This window comes from Miscanthus floridulus, chromosome 14 (genome assembly GCF_019320115.1).
Source record: "Miscanthus floridulus cultivar M001 chromosome 14, ASM1932011v1, whole genome shotgun sequence".
NCBI lineage: Eukaryota > Viridiplantae > Streptophyta > Magnoliopsida > Poales > Poaceae > Miscanthus > Miscanthus floridulus.
The window spans coordinates 65,642,211-65,653,404 of NC_089593.1; positions in this window are offsets into that span (position 1 = coordinate 65,642,211).

The following is an 11,194-nucleotide window of genomic DNA, read 5'->3' on the forward strand; positions in this document are numbered from 1 at the left end:
TTTTCCTCACGTTAAGAATCCTCTATATATAACACTATGGTCGGGGGTCATCATAGACTCATACTATTGATATATATGTAGCCATAATGCACTGCTGGAAATACTAGTTTAGATCTGAGCTTGTTGTATCTTTTGCCTTTGCCCCCCTTGGGACGAAGCCTAAGATACCTATGGAACCTATGGGTTTGGGCAGGTAGCATGTCAGTGAACGGTTTGAACTAGCAATAGATGTATTCAGACGCCTAAGTGCACTAGTTCCAAGTACTAATGAAGTTGAAGTGTTCATACTCCCTTTGTCAAATTCAATTGACTGCACACTTGCGGCTTCCCGATATCATCTAAAGCTCTAATGTGATCGATCAGTTTCATATACATAATCATTTTCTCTGTTGTTTTACTTGTTCGGCAGTCGTGTGCATTGTCATCTTAGGATTTGCCTCCCCGGTAAGCAGAGGTACAGTATGGCAGTGGGGGCAACTGCCTGATGACCTAGCCAAGAATGTGCAGCTTTGGGCGCTGATTAGTATTATGTATTTAGATGGACGATCTCATTCTGTATGCACATCGACGATCTCATCGTGAGTCATGATCATGATCTAGTGAACAAACGGTACTATGCTTTCAGTGGTAGGCGACGTCCCTGTCGACAAGGGAGACGCCAGTGGTGACTTCGTGAATCTCGAGATCTGTCGGCTCAGTTCTTCGGAAGTGCTCATAGAGATAGAGTTTACGTACGTGTGTTCATAGGGGTGAATGCGCGTGCGCGTTGTTTGCGTTGTACTGTGTAATTCTAAAAAAAACAAGCTTCTAGCTAGACCTGAGCAAATTGAGCCTGGCCCTGCTGGGTTTTAGCCCGCCCATAGACTTTAGTGAACAGGGGCACAGATCTCGCTGCCCAAAATATTTATTTTAGCTGTTTTACACTATAAATTGCACGAGTAGCACACGCAGGCCTTGACCCAGCCTAAGCCTGACCCAAAAAATAGGCCCAACTCGCCTAGTGGAACGGTCATGGATGGAATAACCGGGCTTTTTTCGGCCTAGCCTGAACCAGACCCGGCCCACAAAATGCCCAGCTTTGATTCTAGCTGAGCTCCTCCCTAGCTATATCCTGCCAAGTTTTTATTTTGGAGGAAGTAATTTCTATGATTATAAAGAAAGAAGTAAAGTTTACAGTTCTCAGACCGCTGGTGTTACCAGCAACAAGGCAAGCACAAACAACGTCAGAAAGTAGAATAGCACTTGGAGTGAAGTTCTTGAGACAATCTAGAATTTTATCCAGACTTGCACATCTTCAGATCTCTCTATATCTTCTTCCTTGAGCTTGATGAGCTCTTCATAAGGCTTATTAGGCAGTTCTTTTCTCCGTCGCCAATCTGTTCCGGACGTTTCAAAGCGTCCAAGTCACACCTTGCAACAATAATAGAAACGGGCTTGCTAGCGCCCAGACGTCCGGATGGACAGGGCCCCCACGCATGCAGTCCGTTTTCTCACGTCATTTCGCGCGCCCACATCGGGCCCGCACCACCCCCGAACGTCACCAGCATCGAGAAAGAGGGAAGGGGCGGCGGATGCTTAGCCGGCGCCGGGAGGAGGAGGAGACACCGAGGCGAGGCAGTAGAAAAGCGAGGAGGAACATGCAACATCCAATCTACTTTTGAAACATTCAAATACAACACTTGAAATATATGTCCAAAGGTAAATGAAACACTTGAAACATACATCTGAAACACTTGCAAAAACACCTGAAAAACACTTCAAAACCATGTAAAATATACACAACATCCAGATAAAACACTCGCAACATATATGTAAAACATATACAACATCCAAATAAACACACTTACAACATACGCATGTAAAAACAGCAAAAACATTGGGAACAAAAGCTCTCAACATACGTGTACAACTATTGCAACATCACAATCTACTTTGCAACAGTCACATGAAAACTTGCAACATCCAAATGAAACAACTGAAACACTTGAAACATACTCTTGCAACATGCATTTTTAGTGCGCAATGTCACCTTGCTGCTTGGATGAATCGCAGAGCTTGACGCCGACACAGAGGTCGGTGGCGGTGCATGGAGCTTGTCGGTGCGCCCCTCAGCGAGGACCTGCTCGGAGACCTAGGCGAGCACCTGCTCGGCAGCCGAGTGAGCACCTGCGTGAGGCACACGAGCACGTTGGGCAAGCACCTGCTTGACGGCCTCGGCCAGTGCACCCTTGGTGAGCACCTGCTCGGCAGCTAAGCAGGCAGCGGAGGCGGTCCCTCAGCGGCCTCGGCATGGCGCTGGCCAAGCTGTTTGTAGGGGAGGTGGTCCCTCCCACGCCGTCCACCGATGTTGGAGTCCCTGAGCCTTGACCTGGGCCCGAGAGACCATGTAAATAAATTAGGGGTTACGTTACCGTATCATAACGCTGGTGGCCGTCGAGGCCTTTTTAAAGTGCTCGTGCATCTACGCTTCTTAATCGTTTTTATTGTATTTCCGAGCCTCTGCCCTCTGTCTCGTTTCTGAACAAATCTTTTGCAAAAAACTTCCTCGGAGCCCAAGCTGCCCCTCGGGCAAAAGGTGGTGAGGGAGTGCCGTAGCCCAGAGGCGTAGGCTATCTCGCGACTCAGCCGGCCTTTTGGCCTTAAGACAGTCTTTCGGTCCTTAGTTTTTTTACAATTGATTTGTTAGAGCACGCTAGAGAGTTTGGTGTATAATTTTTTTTGAAAAACGACTAAAAAATAGTGCATGGGACTTAGGGGGAGTCCCCCCCCTTCTAGCCCCTGAGGGAGGCTTGGTTCTGCAGAGGCAGAGCTGTGTCCTGTTCGAGCCCCGCAGTGGGCACCTCTGCAGAGGCGGAGCCGAGTCTCCCTAATGGAGTTATCGTATCGCTGAGGCCCTTGATGGGCCCAGGGGGTTTCTCGAGAAATTGGAACAACTAAAAAACGCTTCTTAATTGTATTTCGAGAAACGATGTATACAATGCTTGGAAATTTAAGGGTAGAAGCGACGTAGCTGTTCTATGTTCCAAGCGTTGGTGAGGATTTCACCCTTCTCGTTGGCTAGCTTGTAGGTCCCGGGCTTTAGCACTTGGGCGACGATGTATGGTCCTTCCCATGGCGGGGTCAGCTTGTGGCGGCCCTTGTTGCTCTGCCTTAGCCTCAGCACCAGGTCGCCCACTTTCAGGTCTTGGCTTCGAATGCGCCCGGCTTGATAGCGTCGTAGGGCTTGCTGGTACTTGGCTGAATGTAGCAGCGCAACGTCTCGGGCTTCCTCCATTTGGTCAAGGGCGTCCTCGCAGGCGGTGCAGTTACTTTGCTCGTTGTAGGCCTGTAGCCTCGGGGAACCGTATTCCAAGTCAGTGGGGAGGATGGCCACAGCTCCGTAGACCAGGAAGAACGGTGTGAACCCCGTGGCTCGGCTAGGGATGTTCCTCAGGCTCCAGATGACCGATGGGAGTTCGGCAAGCCATTTCTTGCCAAATTTCTTCAACCGGTTGTATAGTCTTGGCTTAAGGCCTTGTAGGATCATGCCGTTGGCACGCTCTACTTGGCCGTTTGTCCTAGGGTGTCCTACGGCCGCCTAGGCCACACGAATGTGGTGGTCGTCGCAGAACGTCAGAAATTTTTGGCCGGTGAATTGTGTCCCATTGTCGGTGATGATGGTGTTCGGAACCCCGAACCTGTGGATGATATCGGTGAAGAACAGCACCGCTTGCTCGGACTTGATTCGATTGATCGGACGAGCCTCGATCCACTTGGAGAACTTATCGATTGCTACCAGCAGATGGGTGTAGCCCCCGGGGGCCTTCTGAAGAGGCCCAACCATGTCGAGCCCCCACACGGCGAACGGCCATGTGATAGGGATGGTTTGGAGGGCTTGAGCCGAGAGATGCGTTTGCCATGCGTAGTACTGGCATCCCTCGTAGGAGCGTACGAGCTTGGTGGCATCAACAACCGCTGTTGGCCAGTAGAACCCTTGGTGGAAGGCGTTTCCGATGAGCGTCCGAGGTGCCGCATGGTGCCCGTAGGCTCCCGCGTGCAAGTCCCAAAGTAGGTCTTGACCTGCCTCGGTAGTGATGCATCGTTGGAGGACGCCAGATGGGCTTCGCCTGTACAATTCGCCGTCGCTGAGAACATAAGTCTTGGCTCGCCGAGCAAGCCGTCGGGCTTCGGTCCTGTCAGCGGGAAGCTCTCCTCGGACGAGGCAATCAAGGAACGGGACTCGCCAGTCCGTGCCCTGGTTGGTCTCGGCAGGCTCCGTGTTGACTTCCATGACCTCGGGCTCGGCCGAAGGAGTCTCGGTGACAGAGGGGGCCTCGACCGCTGGGCCCTCTTCCGCCACTGAGGCGTAGTCGATGGAAGGTTTGTGGAGGTCTTTGGCGAAGACGTTCGGGGGGACCGGGGCCCGCGCCAACACCATCTTTGCCAGTTCATCCGCGGCCTCGTTGAATTTGTGCGCGATGTGGTTGAGTTCGAGACCGTCGAACTTGTCTTCATGGCGACGTACCAGCTTGCAGTACGCCTCCATTTTGGGGTCATGGCAGTTCGACTCCTTCATCACTTGATCGACGACGAGCTGCGAATCGCCCCGTACGTCGAGACGCCGTACTCCAAGTTCGATAGCGATCTACAGGCCGTTGACGAGGGCTTCATATTCGGCTGCATTGTTGGAGGCGGCGAAGTGGAGCCGGACCATGTAGCGCATGTGTACTCCGAGGGGTGAAATGAAGAGCAGACCGGCGCCTGCCCCGGTCTTCATCAGGGACCTATCGAAGTACACGGTCCAGCAGTCCGCCTAGACTTGAGCAGGTGGCAGTTGGGTGTTGGTCCACTTAGCCACAAAATCGGCCAAGACCTGAGATTTAATTGCTTTCCGAGGCGCAAAGGACAGAGCCTCCCCCATGAGTTCGACGGCCCACTTGGCTATCCTACCCGAGGCCTCCCGGTTATGGATTATCTCTCCTAGGGGGAAAGACGATACCACGGTCACCTGGTGGGACTCAAAGTAGTGACACAGCTTGCGTCGAGCCAAGACCACGGCGTAGATCAGTTTCTGGATGTGGGGGTAGCGTGTTTTGGTCTCGGAGAGCACTTTACTGATGAAGTAAATAGGTCGTTGGATGGGTAGAGCATGCCCCTCTTCCTGCCTCTCGACCACTACGGCCGCGCTGACCACTTGGGTCGTTGCAGCGACGTAGAGTAAGAGGGCCTCGCCCTTGGCCGACGGTACCAGGACAGGAGGATTGGTGAGCAATACCTTGAGTTTGGCGAGGGCTTCTTTGGCCTCGGGGGTCCAAGAAAAACGTTCCGATTTCCTCAAGAGGCGGTACAGGGGCAAGCCTTTTTCGCCAAGGCGCGAGATGAAGTGGCTTAGGGCCACGAGGCATCCCATGACCCTCTGTACTCCCTTGAGGTCTCGGATCGGTCCCATATTGGTCACGGCCGAGACCTTCTCCGGGTTGGCTTCGATGCCGCGTTCTGAGACTATGAATCCTAAGAGCATGCCTCGGGGGACCCCGAAGACACACTTCTCGGGGTTGAACTTGATGCCCTTTTCCCTGAGGCATCTGAAGGCTATTTCCAAGTCGCTGACGAGATCATTGGCCTGCCTGGACTTGACCACGATGTCGTCCACATAGGCCTCGACGGTCCGCCCGATGTGCTCGCCAAAGACATGGGTCATGCACCGCTGGTATGTGGCCCCTGCGTTTCTAAGGCCGAATGCATAGTCACATAGCAGTACATGCCAAATGGTGTGATGAAAGAAGTCGCGAGCTGGTCGGTCTCTTTCATCTTGATCTGATGGTAACCAGAATACGCATCAAGGAAGGATAGGGTTTCACATCCCACAGTGGAGTCAATGATTTGGTCGATTCGAGGTAATGAGAAAGGGACTTTTGGACATGCTTTGTTTAGACCGGTGTAGTCTACACACATTCTCCACTTCCCATTTTCTTCTTAACTAATATAGGATTAGCTAACCACTCTGGATGTGATACTTCTTTGATGAATCCAGCCGCCAAAAGCTTGTACACCTCCTCGTCGATGGCCCTGCACTTTTCCTCGTCGAATTGGCGTAGGTGCTTCTTCACCGGCCTGGAGCCGGCCTGGATGTCTAAGGCATGCTCGGTGACCTCCCTCGGTATGCCCGGTATGTCTGAGGGACTCCACACGAACATATCGGCATTCGTGCGGAGAAAGTCAACGAGCATGGCTTCCTATTTGATGTCGAGGGTGGCGCTGATCCTCAGCGCCCGATCGTCGGGGCAGGTGGGATCGACCGGGATGAGCTTGATGGCCTCCGCGGGCTCGAAAGTCCCGGCGCGACGCTTGGAGTCGGGCGCCTCGCTCCCGAGTCGGTCGAGGTTGACGATGAGGGTCTCGGCCTCAACGATAGCCTCGGCGTACTCGATGCACTCGATGTCGCAGTCATATGCATGCTCGTACGTGGACTCGACAGTGATGACGCCGTTGGGGCCCGGCATCTTGAGCTTGAGGTACGTGTAGTTGGAGACCGCCATGAACTTGGCGTAGCACGGCCGCCCCAAGATGGCATGGTACGTTCCCTTAAACCCAACCACCTCGAAGGTGAGGACCTCCTTGTAGTAGTTGGAGGGAGTACCGAAGCAGATGGGCAGGTCGATGCGCCCGAGGGGCCGCGTGCGTTTCCCTGGCACAATGCCGTGGAAAGGCGCGACATCACCTCGAAGCTATGACTGGTCGAGCTCCAGGAGCTCTAGGGTGTTGGCGTAGAGGATGTTGAGGCCGCTGCCTCCATCCATCAATACCTTAGTGAGCCAGGTGTTGCCGATGATGGGGTCGACGACAAGTGGGTACTACCTGGGGTTCGGGACATAATCGGGATGGTCGTCCCGGTCAAAGGCGATTGCCTCCCAAGACCAGTTGAGGTATCAGGGAGTGGCCATCTTCACCGAGAAGACCTCCTGGTGCTCCCTCTTCCGCTGGCGTGCCATGAGGCACGCTGAAGGCCCGCCGAAGATCATGAAGGCGTTGTGCACCTCAGGGAACCCGTCGTCCTTATCGTCGTCCCTGTCGCCGGCACCCCTCCTCTTGGCATCGTCGTTGGGGAGCCCGAGCTTGGCGTAGTAACACCAGAGCATGGTGCACTCCTCAAGGGCGTGCTTCACCGAACCCTGGTGGTAAGGGCAAGGTTTCTTGAGCATATCGTCGAAGAGCCCGGGGCCTCTGGGGCCTCGGGGATTCTTGCGCTCTGCGGCCGCAACTAGGCCGGCCTCGAGGACTTCTTACTTCCCCTGGCGACCCTTCTTCTTTTTCTTGGGGAGGTGGGGAGCCGAGGCCTCGGGGGCCTCGTCCCTCCGCTTCCCTTTGGCGTCGTTGTCGGGGAAGATGGCCCCAACGGCCTCTTCGCCCGAGGCGAAGTTGGTTGTGATGTCGAGGAGCGCAGCCGCTGAGGTTGGCACGTTCCGGCCCAACTCTCGGACCAGATCTCGGCAGGTGGTGCCAGAGAGGAAAGCTTGGACAATTTCCGAGTCGCCGACGCTTGGCAACTCGGTGCATTTCTTGGAGAAGCGCCGAATGAAGTCTCGAAGAGACTCGTCCGGTGCCTGGCGACAACCCTTGAGGTCCCAAGAATTCCTAGGGCACATGTATGTGCCCTGAAAGTTCCCGACGAAGACCCTTACCAAATCACGCCAGTCGTGGATCTGCGAAGGAGGGAGGTGTTCGAGCTAGGCTCGCGCCAAGTCTGACAAGAACAACGGGAGGTTACGGATGATGAGCAGGTCATCGTCCGCGCCGCCTAGCTGACAAGCCAGGCGGTAATCGGCCAGCCAGAGTTTGGGATTGGTCTCGCCGCTGTACTTCATGAGGTTGGCCGGTTGCCGAAACCAGGCCAGGAAATGAGCAATGCGGATAGCTCTGCTAAAGACTCGAGGGCCAGGCGGCTCAGGAGAAGGACTACGGTCCTCCCCACTGTCGTAGCGGCCACCCCGGTGCGGATGGTAGCCCCGGGCGGGCCCCTCATTGTCGTGGCGTCGTCGCCTGCCGACCACATCGTGGTCGCCTTGCGCCTCACGTCGGTTGTCGAGGTGGTCGCGGACCGAGGGGACCCTGTTGGCTGTCGATACCTGAGCAGGCTCAGGATGAACTGAGGCCCCCCTATCCTGCCGAGGTGGTGCCGTGGGAAGTTCTGAAGCGCCCCCGCGCCATCTAGAGGCGGATCTCTTGGCCTGCTGTACCGCGGCGGTCTCAAGGAGATCCCGGAGCTCGCCGCGGACCCGTCGCCCCTCCATGGTAGAGGGTTCGGGCATCGCCTAGACTAGCATCGCCGCTGCCGCGACGTTCTGGCTAGCACGATTGAAGATTGGGGGTTGCTCACCCCCTTCATCGTCGTTGATGCGGTGGTGGACGTCGCGGGCCCTCCGCCGGGCTCCTCCGCCATCACCACAAACTCGCGGCTCCTGCTCGAGAGTGTCTCGGAGCTGCTGCAGAAGGAGTCGGTCTTGTTCGACCTTGGCCTAAAGCTCATGGAGCTGCTCCAGGTCCGGGCGTTGAAGTTGTCCGGGGGCTAGGTTCTCATTCTGCACTACCGGTGGGTCAACGCGTGAAGGTGTGGCGTTGCCTGCTCCCTAGCGAAGCGGGGAACGGTTGCCTGTCCCCTCGTCCTCATCGCCTGCTCTCAGCATCCCGAGCTCGATGTGGAAACACTCGCGAGTGGGGTCGTAAGTGCCTTTGTCGTCGGAGTCGGAGTAGCCGAAGCAGTAGTCGCTCGCGGCCAAGAAGCGATGCATGGCTTTAGGGTCGCGAAGCCTGGAAAGGTCTGCTCCGGCCCATGCCTCGTCCTCGTCCGAGGAGTTGGCGCGGGTGTGAGTCGAGGTCGAGAGCAAAGCGTTGGTGGCGTCCTGAGGGCTCCGCGTGAGCGGAAACGTAGGCGGAAGCATAGGTGGCGGCGACATTTCTCAACCCGAAGGGGTATGGGGATGGTGCCATTACCGGGCTTTGCTCCGCCGTAGTCGACTCCTCAGGAGGTGGCGGGGCCGAGCTTGATGACGGGGTGCCGCCGTGCGCCACCGGCGCGTTTCCCATGTCTAGGCTCAGGCAAGACAGGTCCCCAACCAGGGACCTTGTGCCAACAGCTGGGCATGGGATACCGGTGGAGCGCGGTGCGTCGCCCTGAGCTTGCGCGGTGTCGGGGTGGCCCCACTCGCGTCATGCTTGGCGAGCGCGACGAGAGCGGCCGCCCGGGCGCCGTCTGCGCCTGGGCTGCTGGTGTGTGATGTCGTTGTCGGTCGGTGGGGCTCGGGGTGTGAGGAGTACCATATCGTACTCACGTCCTAGAGACATGAACTCTAGGCTCCCGAACCAGATCACCGTGCCGAGACGTAGTGGTCGTACGAGGTCTGCCATTCAGAACTCGTTGGGATGATGAAGCTGACACACAGAGGCCCCTACCTGGCGCGCCAACTATCGGTGTTTTGGACCGGCGGGCCCTCAACCAACTAGTAAAAATGTACTGCGTGCTCCTAATCCTAGATGGTGATGCAAAGAGACACAAGGTTTATACTGGTTCGGGCAATAGGTGCCCTACGTCCAGTCTGAGAGATCGATCTTGTATTCCTTGCACCGAAATGCTCGTAGTAGGGGGTTATAAGCAGGGCGAGAGAGGGAGCTAGTCCCAGGTCTCTGCGTGGAGCGGCGTGGATTGCTTGAGATGTTGATCTCAGGCAACGGGGAAGTGTGCGCGTCACAGGGTGTCGAGCGTGTGTTCATCTATCTCGTGAGAGCGTGAGCCCATCTATGCCTGAGTGTCTGCGAGTGTGAGAGTAAGTCTCCCTCCCTAGAAACGACCCCCGGTCTCTCCCTTTTATAGTTGAAGGGGGGACAGGGGTGATACATGTGTTAGCTACGTGGCGTTGTGCGAATAGAGGCGGTATGTCCGAGCCCTATAGCCTGTCACTATGGCGGTATGGTCGAGGGAGTGGTCCTATCTTTGAAGTGCTGGAGCAACGCGCCGATCACATCCGATCCTATGCGACGTGGGAGCTCCAGTGATAGCTTGACGTAGGGCCTGGCGGGCGACGTGCCGGTCGCTGTGTGTTGACCGCGTGAAGAGTCGAGGCTCAGTTGGTGCCGAGGCCGAGCCATCATGGGGGGCTCGGCGAGCGCGAATCCCGAGGTTGCCGAGACCCTGAAGTAGATTGCCAAGGCGTGGAGGGAGCAGTCGGTCCTGTCCACTGATTTCGAGGCTATAGTGACCCGAACTTGACTCCCTATGCCGCGTTGTTCCTGGAGCAGGGGTTAGGTAGCACAGTGCAGTGCGGGCGCCGGTCATGGGCACAGTACCGAGCACAGCGGCTGGTAACCCCTGCCCTGTCCTGTCCTGTCCCGTCCCGGACGGTATGGTGCTGATGCGACTTCCCGTCTCGTCGGTTGCTCTGCTGTGTCGTGCCATCGTCCGTCTGATGTTGCGGGAGTGGTTGGTCGCATTAATTGGACGCGACGCTCTGTTGGGGAGATCGGTCGAGGCAGAGGCGACGGGGTTATTGCCGAGCCGGCCTCGAGCGAGACGGAGAATCGGCATCTCATCCGAGGCCTTACGTGTGAGGCTCTGAGCGAGGCAGAAAATTGGTAGACCGTCCGAGGCCTTCCGGGCGGGACCTCGGGCGAATCGGAGAATCGGTTCTCCGTCCGAGGCCTTACAAGTCGGCCTCGAGCGAGACGGAGAATCGGTAGGCCGTCCGAGGCCTTCCGGGCGGAGCCTCGGGCGAATCGGAGAATCGGTTCTCCGTCCGAGGCCTTACGAGCCGGCCTCGAGCGAGACGTAGAATCGGTAGGCCGTCCGAGGCCTCTCGTGCGAGGCCTCTGGCGAGGCGGAGAGTAGGTGGCCTCGGACAAGGCCGGGGTTTAGCCAATAGTTGTCTCCTGGCTTTGATTTTGACAGGGTCTGAGCGATTTTTTTCGGTTGTTACTTAGGGGACCCCTTCTTATGGTACCCGACAATATGCATCACCAATGTACGTCCTAGAGCAGGGCATGCATTTGATAGATTTGTGGCTTCCGCTTACCTGTGCAAAGCAATAATTAAAACTTACCCACATAAGCATCAACCAGCTCTGAACAAAAAAAGAACCAAAATTTGAAGTACCGCTTACATTATCAGAAATAGGTGCATCTTAAAATCAAACGAGATACAGCTAAGTACCCTCGGATCACCAGA